Here is a 15625-nt window from a genome sequence, read left to right on the forward strand (position 1 = left end):
TTATGGTGTAGAAGGGAGGCTCTTTCCACAAGGAGAGGGCTGGGGACTGTACTTTTTCCCCTCTCTGTCTGTTGTCTGAATTAAAGAAAAGACAGATCCTAAATCTGGACTCTTCTTGAATCCTCCACGCCTTCCTTCATCTTTCGCCCAATTGTGTCTGGGAACCACAAAGCTAGGTTTCCAGTTTGGATAAATTAAGGTTGATTGCATAAATTGAGATAAATGGGTCTATGCATCTTTCCCCACAGCTGATATAACATGCTTGGAAGACTCAGGCATCTGGGAATGTTCACCCACCCATAGTGAGGTTCATGAGCTAGTTTTGTATGTATAATATACGGCAGAGAAAGCAAGCCCAAGTGCAGGCAGCTGCATTTGTCCTTCCCCAGTTAACCTTACGTTTGCCTCCTCCTCTGCCAAAATTTAAACTTCTTATTCCTTCTCCTCCTCCTCCTCGTTGTTGTTGTTACTATTTGTAAACTGCCCTGTACCCACAGGTCTCAGGGTGGTTACAACATAAAACCACAATACAAAACCACAAAATATATAATATAAATAAAAACAAAAGCAACCCAATAAACACTCCCTCCCTGCCTTTTCCCCAGTACAGGGACTCAAAGCAGCTAAGAAGAAGAAGAAGAAGAGTTTGGATTTGATATCCCGCCTTTCACTCCCCTTTAGGAGTCTCAAAGCGGCTAACATTCTCCTTTCCCTTCCTCCCCCACAACAAACACTCTGTGAGGTGAGTGGGGCTGAGAGACTTCAGAGAAGTGTGACTGGCCTAAGGTCACCCAGCAGCTGCATGTGGAGGAGCGGAGACGCGAACCCGGTTCCCCAGATTAGGAGACTACCGCTCCTAACCACTACACCACACTGGCTCCCTAAAAAAAAAAAAGAAAGCAAACATTGATAAAGCACAGAAAACTAATACAGCCGTACTTTGGTTGACGAACGCCTTGCGACTTGAACGTTTTGGCTCCCAAACACTGCAAAGTAAGTGTTCTAGTTTGCAAATGTTCTTTGGAACCTGAACGTCTGACACTGCTTCCCATTTAGTGCAGGAAGCTCCTGCAGCCAATTGGGAGCGGCACCTTGGTTTTCAAATGTTTTCAGAAGTCGAATGGACTTGCGGAATGGATTCCGTTCGTCAACCAAGATACGACTGTAACTGATAAAAGATAATCGTTTGACAGTAATTAAACCATAATAGAGTTAAAATGATATAAAAGCAATCTATAAAATATAGTAAAATCTGAAGTGGTTCTACCCAGCCCTATTAAAAGGCCTTCCCTTAAAAACAGTCTGTTCCCAAAAAGTTGCCAGAATAAAACACTCTTCACCAGGTGGTGAAGGACAAGAAGGGAGCTAGTTTAGCCTCTCTAGGGAGGGGGTTCCAGTGTCTGGGAGCAGTCATGAGAAGGCCCTGAGATGTACCTTTTTGCCTATACTACTTTGTAAAGCGTTATTGCAACATACAATTTAAAAAAAACACCATGCAGACTAAGGCATTAGAACTAGTTAAGTCAGCAAAACAAATGGTTCTTTCTAAGCAAGTAGTGCTAAGTATGGGAAGCCAGCATAAATTATGCCACTTAAAGGTAAAGGTAAAGGGACCCCTGACCATCAGGTCCAGTTGTGGCCAACTTTGGGGTTGCGGCGCTCATCTTGCTTTATTGGCTGAGGGAGCCGGTGTACAGCTTCCGGGTCATGTGGCCAGCATGACTAAGCTGTTTCTGGCGAACCAGAGTAGTGCATGGAAATGCCGTTTACCTTCCCGCCGGAGCGATACCTATTTATCTACTTGCATTTTGACATGCTTTCGAACTGCTAGGTTGGCAGGAGCAGGGACCAAGCAACAGGAGCTCACCATGTTGTGTGGATTCGAACCATCAACCTTCTGATCGGCAAGCCCTAGGCTCTGTGGTTTAACCCACAGCGCCACCCACGTCCCACAGTATGGGAAGCCAGCATAAATTATGCCACTTACGTCGGTGTAAAGTACAGTACACCAGATCCAAACTCAGTTCAGGAGTGAAAACTTTTTGGAAGTCCAACTGCAATTATTGTCAGACTCTTTCCATCAATGATGTCACTGTTCTAAACCTTTTAGAATCTTTTTAAAGCTGATCATAATATTGTCCCCACAAACAGAATTCTCCTGGAGCTGTTAAGAGTGGGGAAAGCTGCCCCAAATAAATCAAAATCAAACAAACAGCATGCCCACAGCATAAATTCCAGTCCCATTAAAGCATGGAGGAGAACCATTTAAAAAATCACTGCACACGAATTGTAATTATAGCTTTTGTGTCACAATAGTCTACATTATGTTTGCTCCGCAGAAGAAGAAATAAGGAATATTAACTCCCTTTGTATGTTGAGAGAGAGCAAGAGAGAGATGATGATGTGGTCTTACAGCATAAGAGGCATACAGTCTGCTAGATAAACCCACCAAATTTCTGACCCTACACTGAGAGCTAGGGCAGTGTGCTGGGTAGGATTTCCTAGGCCCCATGCATCGTATGTGGATTCAGCCCTCCATTCCACCCACCAGAGGAATCAAATTTGCATAAAAGCTAGCTATGCTTATGTTCAGCCGCATATTTAGAAATAATTGCTATAATTTGAGTAGCAATACATCATGTCTTACAGAAGTGGACAAGACTGTGACCAGGTCAGGGGCCTCTTACCCTTGTTCCGACTAGTGCTTTTTCCATGGGGAACTCAAGGGTACATAGTACCAGCACCTCTTTTTGCTGTTGTTAAAAAGTGTGGCACTTACTGTAACCACTTCATGGCAAGTACCAGCAAATAATTTTCTAGGGGGGAAGCACTGTTTCTAACCTCTGATAAATAAGGCAGGGGTGTGAAACCTTTTTTTCGTCTGAAGGTGCATGGAGGCACAGTGAGGGTGGAGTCGGGGAATCAATCAGAGGTCTGTACAGTAGCAATAAGATGTCTGACAGTGGGTAAAACTTTTCCATAATGGAATTTCCATTATCATCTATTAATTACATTTCTACACACCCTTCATCGAAAGATCGCAGGGTGCTTTACAATATAAAACCACAAAACCTTATCTCTGATCTTAGCGCTAAGCACCACAGCACTAAGACAGGATATGTTATCACCACTCTTCACACTGTGGCGCTTAGCACTTGCTCACTCTTTAAAAGGCACCAGGCAAAGCTTTCTCTCCAGCCTCAGTGCTGTGGGACCTGTGGACCTCCAGAACTTCATTAGCTTCAACCATTGGCCATCCTGGCTGGGGCTGATGGGAGCTGGAGTCCAAGAACATCTAGAAGGCCACAGCTTAGCCACCTCTAGTTTATATAGTTGTCAAAAGGTACTTGTACTGCTGACTAAACTAAGCAGCTTTGGCCTTTGTAATTTGCTATGGGGCAGGCAACAGTCTAGGGTAGACTTCCTCAACCCAGTGCCTGACAGATGTTCTGGATTACAACTCTCATCAACCTCAACCAGTGTTAAGGATTGAACTCAAGAGAGCAAGATGGAGGAGGAGGAATGGTGGAGAAGAGGGAGGCAGCCTTGATTTACAACAGGGCTTTGAGGGGTTTGAGGAAAGTCATAACTCAGAGATAGATGAACAGAAAAGTTGGGCAGTGATAGAAGAAGGGGGGAGGGGCTGCAGCAGGGCAGCCAGATGACACGTTGTCACTGGAAAGTATTTCTGATTCCCCTTCTCCCAGGACTCGACGTTTGTTAAGAGTGCAGGAACAACAGAATCAGAGATATTTGACCGGGGGGGGGGGCACCATAAGGGAAGATGCTGTTGCTAGGAAGGAGGAGCCCAGTTTGGAGCAACACCATTGTTAAGGCTTGTTGTGCTATTTTGCCTCTCGCCATTAGGACCTTGTTTTCTCTACTCTTGCAGCAACCAGGGGAGGAATAGCTTTCCCAAAGCCTTGACAGAGCCTTGACATCCATAGAGTCATAGAATTGTAGTGTTGGAAGGGACCCTGAAGATAACCTAGGTCCCATATGGGGTTTGAACTGGCAACCTTGGAGTTATGATGAGGAATGATGGGCATTGTAGTCCTTCAAATTCTGCAGACTACCAGGCTGCCAGAGGCTGGTCTAGGAGCTTTCTCAGCAGCCCCAAAGCAATGTACTTTGGGGCAGGGGAGGGATAGGGGTCTAAAGTATCAAAATATTGGGAGCTAGTGTTGTGCAGTGGTTAGAGTAACAGACTAGGACCTGGGAGGCCAGAGTTCAAATCCCCTCTCAGCCATGAAGCTCACCGCATGGCCTTGGGTCAGACACAGTCTCTCAAGCTAACCTATGTCACCGAGGTGTTACGAGGATAAAATGGGGAGACTGAGAACCTAGAGCACCTTGGAGGAAAGGTGGGATAGAAATTAGACAAATAAATAAACGTCAAGCCACTGTAACATTAGAATTAGTATTCAGCTCCGAGGCATCATGACTTTTCTCAGTGCAACTTTCAAATCACAGGCAAACTCGTTTTTAACATTCTTGTGATATCCTTTAACTTTTCAGAATAGCTCTCTCTTTTTGTCTTACAGGCTCAGGCAATATGAGATATCATTATTGGTTTCTAAAAATCTCAGCAGATTACAAGGCATCCCCAGCACTCAGTGTAAAGTGCAGATTGGACCTTTGTGGGGTTTAAATCGGTGAACACAAGGGAAGTGGATTTTGCAGCTTGAAGGATATTTGCCTACAGCATAATTCCAATAATGGAAGTAATATCAGATCATATAAAGTTGAAGCTTTCACTCTACAGAACTGAGAAATGATGGGAGAGGTATACTGGGAATTTCCCTTTCAGATTAAATATTTGAGACGTGAATGTCTGAGACAATCATAATCCTCTGGAAATTACCTTGCTATCTCAAGAAGAGGAAGAATGAGAGACACTTTTCTGTATTACAATTAAGACACAGAAATCTTATTTTCAGCAAGATTTTAAAGAGAAGCGGAAAGCATTTGGGGGTTTAAATTTCAGTTATATTAGGCTTAGGCTCAATTCAGAGATTGTGCCATGTGATCTTCAAAGCAATGTTTTGCAGGAGAGATACGTGCCATGGGTTCATGCACACACACCCTCTTCGCCACTTCAAATGTATGGAATCTCCTAGTTTGTTCTCACTTTGCTTGGTCTGGCATCTCAGTCAGGTAAACTATCACTGCTGAAATGCCCCACCATTGTCAGGTGCTGCGCTGGTGCCTCCCAAGTTCCTGCCATTGGCCATGAAGTGCCCAGGATAAGGACATGGTCGCTAAGGAAACAGAGGCAACTTAGTGGGAGTTCCCAGAGTTCCGCAGGACTGTTAAGCCTCTCTGGGAATTCTAGCTTTGTGTGAGGAACAGGGGTCTCCTCACAACTCTCATTTCCCTTAAACTACACTTCCCAGAATTCTTTAGAGGGAAGCCATGGCTAATGGCACCTCAAGTCTTCATATTCCACACCATGATACTTGCTATCATCCTGCTCTGCTAGTTAATTATCCCCTTCTTAATTATTAGGTTCACATGCAATCCTTATAGCACAAACCTAACCTTGTCTACTCAGAAGAAAGTCCAGTTAAATTCAATGGAGCTTACTCCCAGGTAAGTGGGCTTGGGACTGCAGCTTTAGATATCTTTGAAGAGTTACAGGACAAGACAATATATACATAGTCAGTTATTGCTACACAACACAGAGTACTAACCACTATACGATCACGGCCATTTATTGCTTTGCACAATTCAATAGAGTTTCTGTTTTAGGAATTAAAAGAGAGACTTATTTGACTAACGGGTTTATTTAGTTTACTGAATCCTTAACCAATTCTGGAAATTGTGTGCAAAAGAAAGAATGCCTCTTCCTTTGAAACACACTCCCAAAATAAAGATATATAGCAAATGGAAATCTGCAACTAATGGATTATGGCTGCATAGAAGTGTGTGGCAATGAGGATGGTGTCTGCCTTCTGTGCTAGCATGACTTGTTTTCTGCAAGACTTTTATCAGGTTTTTAGAAAAAGAAGCCTATCTCCTTTTTCAGAGGAGGCAAGAAATTGAATTTATTTGTAGCCTAGGGATGCAGAAAACTACCACATCTAATCTATGGCAGCTTCAGAGTTGAAACGCAGGAGATTCCCGAGACATCACCATTCAGCTGGGCATGGGAGATCATGGATGCAGTTGTCATTTTGCCACTTTTACTTAGCCACTAGGATGGGAGATCTTCCCTACCCCACATCCCTCTCATGGCACTTATTTCTGTCTTAATAGCAAAGGACGGCAAAGTGTCTCATTGGCTTTCAAAACGTTGAACGCATGTAGAGTTCTAAATGATTTATTTCTGGCTCTTCCTGCTCTAGCACTTCCCCCCACCCCCTTTCCAAATATTAAGATATATGTAATCGACTCTGGCAGTTCACTTTGCAAATGTAATAGAAATAATTATAAGGAGGTCCAAAGGTTGCCAGCAAAGGAAATGTAACAAGATTTTTTTTTTTAAGGACTATTGACTTTCGTGAAAAATATATGTGGAACCTAAGGATACTGCAGATCAACTGAAAAAGAAATTAATGTTTTATGATGCATCTCTCCCCCCCCCCTTTTGGACCCAAAGAGATTTTACAAAGGCAAATAGGACAATGCAAGCCTATCAGTTTTAGAAATATTTGCAAGTAAAGGTAAAGGGACCCCTGACCATTAGATCCAGTCGTTACCGACACTGGGGTTGCGCGCTCATCTCGCTCTATAGGCCGAGGGAGCCAGCGTTTGTCCACAGAGAGCTTCCGGGTCATGTGGCCAGCATGACGAAGCCGCTTCTGGCAAACCAGAGCAGCACACGGAAACGCCATTTACCTTCCCGCTGTAGCGGTACCTATTTATCTACTTGCACTTTGATCTGCTTTCAAACTGCTAGGTTGGCAGGAGCAGGGACTGAGCAACGGGAGCTCACCCTGTCACGGGGATTCAAACCGCCAACCTTCTGATCGGCAAGTCCTAGGCTCTGTGGTTTAACCCACAGCGCCACCCACGTCCCTATATTTGCAGGAGCAGGGCAGAAAAGAATGCTTGGCATATGTATATGGGATTAGGAGACATCAATTGGTCACCATACAGATTAACCAATGTCCAGAACTCAATGAGCCCCAAATAGAGAACAGTTTCAATTGAATCATGTAGCTCAGTGGAAGAACAAATGTTGTTGCTTGAGGCTCAGATGGACTTGGTGGCATGCAGGGCCTTCCATGAGCTTCAGTTGGTGGCCAAGCTGTGCCTCTCTCTGGACAGGGATAGCCTAACTACTGTTTTCTATGCTCTGGTGAGCTCAAGGTTAGATTAGTGCAACACGTGGGGCTTTCTCTTCAGTCAGTTCAGAAACTTCAACTGGTGCAGAATTCATTGGCCATGTTGCTCACTGTGGCAAAATGGTTTGAACAAAGCAACCTTAGCTGGCTGCCACTTAGCTTCTAGGCCCAATTCAGAGTGCTGGTTCTGACCCATAAAGCCTTAAATGGCTCAGGACCGTGATACCTCTGGTTTCCTCTAGAAGCTTTGTACTTCATATGATCCCTGACCGGTGACCATGCTGGCTGGGGATGATGGGAGTTGTAGTCCAAAACAGGGCACCAGGTTGTGAAGGTTGTTGTAGGTATTCATCCGATTTTCTGAGGCAACTTATACTACATAGCTACCATGACAACATTAGGTCCATGCAAAGCAGTAACTTCAAATGACTCAGGCTGCCAAGCCAAGCCAAGGCAAGTCATGAAGGAAATCAAGTTTGACCAAGACAACAGTTATATGGCCAAGGTGGTCAGCAATTCAGCAAGTGGGTACAGTGCTACCTCGGGTTAAGAACTTAATTCTTTCTGGAGATCCATTCTTAACCTGAAACTGTTCTTAATCTGAAGCACCACTTTAGCTAATGTGCCACTGGAGCACGATTTCTGTTCTCATCCTGAAGCAAAGTTCTTAACCTGAAGCACTATTTCGGGGTTAGCGGAGTCTGTAACCTGAACAGTGGCGTAGCATGGGTTGTCAGCACCCGGGGCAAGGCAAGTAATTTGTGCCCCCTAACCCTAACCCCCAGATGTTGCGCCCGGTGCGGCCAGCCCCCCTGCACCCCCACGCTACGCCACTGAACCTGAAGCATCTGTAACCTGAAGTGTCTGTAACCCGAGGTACCACTGTATATGCAACAATGGAGACCAGCAGACATCAGCAAAGGATGGTGTGAAACAAAGATGAGACAAGTTTAATGGAAATAGCAAGATGGCAGAAGTGGTGATCCAAAACTGGGGCACTTCCAGCAAAAGCAGGTACAACCAAGATGTGAGCCTGGGCAGCATTGTTTTGGAAGCTGATATTTGCTGCCCTACAGTTATATGAGGGGAAAGTGCCACTCAGCCAGTGTAGGCCAGTCTGTGTGGTTAATGTTCCTCAGCTGGGCTTGGTGGGACTCGGGAGGAGGGCAACAGCTTGAAATCACTTGCATTTGTATGCAGCAGTGAAGATAGTCCCTGATGCTTCCTGGCAACCTAGCAATGGCTCAAGGGTTGCTGCTGTCCAGCATCCTCCCATGCACATCTGAGACAAGTAACCAGTATAGCTCTTTAGCCAAGGAAAAGCAGAACATCCCTTCAATGCGTCTCTAGAAACCGGCTAATGGATCCCTTAGCCGTATTTGTACATATGAAGGAGCATGCACTTGGCTAACTGTGCTTAAATAGAGGAACACGGGTCTGTAATGGGCAGAATATTGATCAGCTGGGAGGAGAGATTTTGGACAGTTAAAACAGTTGAGAAAAACGGTGGGAGAGCTAAGTATATCCCAAGCAAAAGGAAACTGAAATCTAATAGGGCTCGAGTAAAGGCTAATCTAGTTTGACAGAAAAATTCTAAGCGATTAGAAAACTAACCAAGTGGTCATTTAGGCCTAATGATGTTCAGAATGGGCCTAGAGGGCAGGCAGAGACTTTTGTGCAGTGCTTCTCTCCTGTTTTCCAGCACAGGGCTCTTAAAGAAATGGAAAGAGATATGCTTGGTTTACACAAAATCTCGGGGTGGCAGTAAATAAATCGGAACTAGGCAATGAGAAGGAGGAACATGAACCAGGTGTTTGTAAAATAGGAATACAGAAAGCTCCTTGTGCTGAGTCACATCACATAAGGTGTGCAAAAATCTACACATCCATACTGACACAAGTAGCTGCAGCCTTGAGGTAGGCAGATTGGACAAACAAACCCACGAGCGTCTACTAGTCCTGATGGTTGTGTTTTGCCTTTTCCCCATTTTAATTTTTCATTAGATTTTTCCAAAGTTTCACAAATTGGCTTCAAATCAATTAATTACATTATTTCATATATTGACTTCTCACCCCCCCTCCCCACAGCGTTTTTGTTCAAACCCCTTTCTACTGCATTATATATCAAACTCTTAGCTATTACAAAAATCCCTCTAATAAAATTACTTTATCCTTTTTCTTCCGCTGCTCCTGTCCCAAATCCTGCACACGATTTCATTTGATTATGGTACTTTTTCAAATAGTCCAATGGAGAAGCCTCCATTCTTCTGTAGAAAGTTCATCGTTTTGATCTCTTAATATTGCTGTCAGTTTTGACGTTCCTGCATAGTCCATTACTTTTAAAAGCCATTCCTCCTTCATTGGAACCTTCACTTCTTTCCATTTCTGTACATATAACATGGTGCGTTCTGCCTTCACTGTCTGAGGCAATATGCCTCTGAATAAAGGACCCCTGGATGGTTAAGTCCAGTGAAAGGGGTTGCGGCACTCATCTCGCTTCAGGCTGAGGGAACCGGCGTTTGTCCACACACAGCTTTCCAGGTCATGTGGTCAGCATGACTAAACTGCTTCTTGTGCAACAGAACACCATGGCAGAAGCCAGAGAGCACGGAAACACCGTTTACCTTCCTGTCGCAGCGGTACCTATTTATCTACTTGCACTGGCATGCTTTCGAACTGCTAGGTTGGCAGGAGCAGGGACCGAGCAGTGGGAGCTCACTCCGTTGCGGGGATTCAAACTGCTGACCTTCTGATCGGCAAGCCCAAGAGGCTCAGTGGTTTAGACCACAGTGCCACCCACCTCTGAATACCCGCTTCTGGGTATCATGAGTGTGGGAAGGGGACTCACACTTGGGGTCTGCTTGTGGGCTTCCCAAAGGTGTCTGGTGAGCCATCACGAGAACTGAATGCTAGACTAGATGGGCCTTTGGTGTGACGTAGGAGGGCTCTTATATTTTAAGTGAACAGGTGGGGGAGAAGAAGATGTTTGGAAGGTGGTAGATGGGAAGCAGGCTCAGAAATGGATGCTAGAGTGGTGGGAGAAGATTGAGAGGCTGCAGAGAAGGTGCTGGGGAGCTGCGGAAGCTTCAACAAATCGACACAGATTGGCTCAGAAGCAGATGAGTGCTTTCTCAGTTTTGGGGGTAGGAAGATGGATTAGCTCATCTTATTCTGAGGCAATGTGCCCATCACTAATTCAGACTCATTTTTACAACTCACTCTTCTGTTCAGTCTTGGTGCTCACTGAGAAGACTTCACATTGAATATGGTGAGCCAATTATTCAAATTCCCAGCTAGTGTGGTAACTTCTAGACAGACACCAGAGCGGGTGTGGAAGATACATTTCAGTGCTTTGTCTACAAATATTCAGCAGTTATACCAAAAGAGAACACTACAGTTCTCTGTAACCATGGTAACCTGCAGTCACTGCATTTGAAAGAAAAGTACCAAGCACCATTTGACTTAAATGTATGACTTTTTATTTATTATTGAATTAAAGGACACATTTCCACTTATATTCTTTATTATGATGGGCAAGATGCTGTATCTGTTATTGCCTTGCTAAGTTTTTTTTCATTGTTTGCAAGCTTTTATTTATAGAAATGTTTTACATTTTTGCTTATATGTCTGCTATGCCCTAACCTGATGGGAGTTACATGCTAATGAAAGAGGAAAAGCATCTCTGCAAACATAGCTGTTTTTCAAAACTCTAACTCTTTAGCTGCCTCCTATTTTATTAGGATACAGCCGGATGGACTGCATCTGTTTTAAATGTACCAAATAAGCTGGGTTGCAGATTCTCCTCATAGCTAAGAATAGAATAAGAATCATAGATTTGGAAGGGATCCCAAGGGCCATCTCATTCAGCCCTCTGCACTGCAGTAATCTCAGCTAAAGCATTCATGACAATTATTATTATTATTATTATTATTATTATTATTATTATTATTATTATTACTATTATACCCCACCCATCTGACTGGGTTTCGCCAGCCACTCTGGGCAGCTTACAACATATCTGAAAACATAATAAAAACATCAGTCCTTAAAGACTTCCCTAAACAAAGCTGTCTTCAGATGTCTCCTGAAAGTCAGTTCCACAGGGAGGGCGCCACTACAGAGAAGGCCCTCTGCCTGGTTCCCTGTAACTTCACTTCTCACGGTGAGGGAACCAGCAGAAGACCCTCGGAGGAGGACCTCAGTGTCCAGGCTGAGCAATGGGGGTGGAGGCGCTCCTTCAGGTATACTGGGCTGAGCCCATTTAGGGCTTTAAAGGTCAGCAACACTAACACTTTGAATTCTGCTCAGAAACACACTGGGAGCCAGTGAAGATCCTTTAGGACTGGTGTTATATGGTCCAAGTGGCCAGTCCTGGTCAACAGTCTAGCTGCCAAATTCTGGATTAGTTGCAGTTTCCAAGTCGCCTTCATAGGTAGCCCCACACAGAGTACATTGCAGTAGTCCAAGCAGGAGATAACCAGAGCATGCACCACTCTGGCGAGACAGTGTGCAGGTAGGGAGGGTCTCAGCTGCCATACCAGATGGAGCTGGTAGACAGCTGCCCTGGATGCAGAATTGACCTGTGCCTTCATGGACAGCTGTCAGTCCAGAATGACTCCCAGGCTGCCCACCTGGTCCTTCAGGGGCACAGTTACTCCATTCAGGACCAGGGAGTCCCCCACACCTGCCTGCCCCCTGTCCCCCCAGAACAGTACTTCTATGTTGCCAGGATTCAACCTCAATCTGTTAGCCACTATCCATCCTCCAACCGCCTCCAGACATTCACACAGGCCCTTCACTGGTGCTGATTTAAAAGAGAGGTAGAGCTGGTGAACATACTGATGAACACCCAGGCCAAACCCCCTGATGATCCCTCCCAGTGGCTTCATATAGATGTTGAAAAGCATGGGGGAGAGGATGGAACCCTGAGCCACCCCACAAGTGAGAGCCCAGGGGTTTGTACATTCATCCCCCAACATCACTTTCTGGACATGGCCCAGGAGAAAGGAGCGGAACCACTGTATGACAGTGCCCCCAGCTCCCCACAAATGGCATCCAACCTCTGGTTAAAAACCTCCACAGAACGAGAGCCCTACCACCTTCCAAGGGAGTTCATTCCACTGTTGAACAGCTCTTACCACCAAAACGTCTTCTGGATGTTTAGTCGAAATCTCCTTTCTCATAACTCGAAGCCATTGGTTCGGGTTCTACCCTCTGGAGTAGGGGAAAACAAGCTTGCTCCATCTTCCATGGTTCCTTTTGATATTGTGAACTATAATTCACTTCATCCTTACCCCACTGGCCAGACTGGCTGGGGTTGGTTGCAGTTGTAGTCCACATCATCTGAAGGCCACTATGTTGGCTACTCCTAATCCAAACATTCATTTAACAAGACATAAAGAGTGGTTTCTTTTATTACCACAGAATATTTTAAATGAGTTTGCAGTAAATACCGGAGCCAAGAGCGAGGACGGCGGAGGACGGAGACATTCTTTCACCTTCTTTTTGAATCACAAAATCTAAACGCATCCCGCGATCAACTGCGATAGACCGTGATCTTCAGGGGATCGACCTGTCGATCGCAGTCGACCGGTTGGACATCCCTGCTTTAGTGAATGGGTTTTAATGTGCAACTGGGGAATCCAACACAACAGTTGCACTAGTGGAAACCTGTTGTGCCACAGGCTGTGCAAGAAAGTTACAAGCAAAATGTGGAACATGCCTTTGTGCTACATTGCATACAACCCTCTCTGTATGTTTCCTTCCTTCCTTCCTTCCTTCCTTCCTTCCTTCCTTCCTTCCTTCCTTCCTTCCTTCCTTCCTTCCTTCCTTCCTGTCAGGGAACTGCCATCGCAACTAGCGGAGGAGGCGAGGCTCCACAGCGATGCTGGAGAGGGGCCAAGCAAGGAGAGAGGCAGGTCTCCGGCTGGGGAAGAAAATCAGCTCTACACCAGGGATAGAGGGGGGGCCGGTGGGGGAAGCAGAGAGGAGGCTCCAGGACTCTTCGCAGGAGACCAGCGAGGAGAGCACAGGTCCTCTGCTGCCCACACCCACCCTGCGCAGAAGACTTCTGCGCAGGGAAAGTAGGCAGCGACTTGGCGTCAAAGAGCTTCTTTGCTGGAAGAGGTTCAAGAAACGCCCACTGACGGATTCTGCCAGGGACTGAACAGCCACGGAGTGGATGGCTGTCCAGCGAGAAACGGTTTAACCAGGCAACCTAGCCCAGAGAGGCGGTAACTTACGCACAAGCAACCCCTAAAGCCATTACACTTCCTTCCTTCCTTCCTTCCTTCCTTCCTTCCTTCCTTCCTTCCTTCCTTCCTTCCTTCCTTCCTTCCTTCCTTCCTTCCCTCCCTCCCTCCCTCCCTCCCTCCCTCCCTCCCTCCCTCCTTCCTTCCTTCCTTCCTTCCTTCCTTCCTTCCTTCCTTCCTTCCTTCCTTCCTTCCTTCCTTCCTTCCTTCCTTCCTTCCTTCCTTCCTTCCTTCCTTCTTTCTTTCTTTCTTTCTTTCTTTCTTTCTTTCTTTCTTTCTTTTTTTCTTGATATTTATAATATTCCATGAAATATTGAAACAGAAAATTCAGCCTAGTGTTCATTGACTGCATTCACCACAATTCTCAACTGTAGGATGGGGGGGAATGTATCCAAGTGTAGATTACATATATTACTCCAGCATGAAAAGGAAAAATTCGGGGCATAAAGCACAGCGTGAGCTATTAATATCTCCCCTGTTGTACACATGTGCTTCTCTTCCCAATACTATCAAGTCTTTAAAGTCAATAGCTGTATTTCCAAGTGAACCAGAGGGAATAGTAAACAATTACCACACAACACCTTGCATCTATATTCTCTAAATGAATGGAAAAGTTGGGGGTTCTTTATTTACTTGGGTGAGGGGATCTTTGCAATTGTCAGTGATGATAATGAAAACTTACGGTTTCTGTCAAGTATGTTAACCCTGCTAAATACAAGGAGCCTTATAAAAGCAGGTTACTATAGTTACCACAGTATTCTGGGTTTTTTATTATTATTTCCAACTCTAAATGCAGTATTTTTTGGTGTGCGTAAACAGCTGAACTGCATTTTTCAACTTGAATCTAAGGCACCACAGGAACTGCTTTGATTTTAAATCTGCTGATCAAGCCCAGCGCATTAAAGGTAAAAGAGACGAGGAGGAAAGGAGGACTATTCTCCAAGATAAAAATGAAAAGTGACAAGAGGATCCACTCTCTTCTGAGAGCTTGAAAAATATGAACAGCTCCTTCCATGATTTTCTACTGAAAATTAGTAAGTAACTCATGATGCAGGAAATGCTCCAGATTAGCCAGATGCAAAAAAAAGAGAGAGGATGATATAAGGGGCATTTATTTACACATTATGTTCAGTGGTTGGCATTCACCCAAATGTTACTCAGAATAGATCTATGGAAATGAATGGACCTAATGTAGACATGCTTATTCATTGAATGGGTCTACTCTGAGTAAGACTTGGCATAATGCCACACAATCAGTGTACAATCTGTGTTCTCATGTGAATAATTGAGCCGTATACTTGTACATTTGCTTCAATGGGACATTCAACAAGTGTACCCAGTATTTGAGCAGCACAAATCAGCTCGTTTACAGGGCAGTGTTTAACTGACATGTCCCATCAGTGCAAGGAGTTTGACTTGTGCAACATGACTTCTCCTCTCTCCTCTCTCCTCTCTTCCTGCTCCACCCACTCCCCCCCAAATCTGTTCCAGAAAAGGGGAGGATGTTCTGTTGTGCAAGCAGAGATTTTTCCGCTGACTGTAAGTTCACATAGCACTATGTTGGATACAAGCAACACTCTTTCACATCCACTCTTGTGCATGTGTAGAAGTACACAGAATAGATATACAAGCTAACATGAACATGCCTATTAACAGAATCATTTAAAATTACCCAAGTGGTCAAGGCTTTCTAATTTCAAAGCTCTTTTGTGGCTCTGTCACAAAATAAGAGAGGACCACTCATCCATTAGCATTTGCCTGAACATGACTCCTTCCTCCTGATGAGGTCCTCCTTTGCCTCTCTTACAAAGCAGTTAAGAGCCATTCCTTCCAGTCGAAGGACACCATGAACAAGGCCTAATTTATCATTTAGGAATTGCTCAGGATCACCATTCCTTCTTTCATATGGAAGCATACATTTTGGGGCCACAATCTGTGTCACACACATGGATGGTTTAGCTGGGATTCAGAGCCTCAGAAATCTCATCGTCCTCAAAGCTAACCTCTTATAAGTGGTTATTAGAGTTCAGAGGTTATTACTAGAGTTAAGAGCTTCCGATATGCACTTTGGCAGATGGGAAATCGC

General features: G+C 44.8%; 1 protein-coding gene and 1 long non-coding RNA gene across 2 annotated transcripts in view; one reads left to right on the forward strand and one right to left on the reverse strand.

The window, feature by feature from the left end:
* TAFA1 (TAFA chemokine like family member 1) overlaps positions 1-15625 on the reverse strand; it is a 339980-nt gene that overhangs the window by 91314 nt on the left and 233041 nt on the right. The window lies entirely within an intron of this gene.
* LOC309365454 lies at positions 5305-6619 on the forward strand. The gene is made up of 2 exons (XR_014166162.1): positions 5305-5592; positions 6489-6619. It is a non-coding gene; the product is annotated as an uncharacterized lncRNA (long non-coding RNA).

The sequence above is a fragment of the Podarcis melisellensis genome, assembly GCF_964234715.1.
Source record: "Podarcis melisellensis genome assembly, chromosome: 2".
Taxonomy (NCBI): Eukaryota; Metazoa; Chordata; class Lepidosauria; order Squamata; family Lacertidae; genus Podarcis; species Podarcis melisellensis.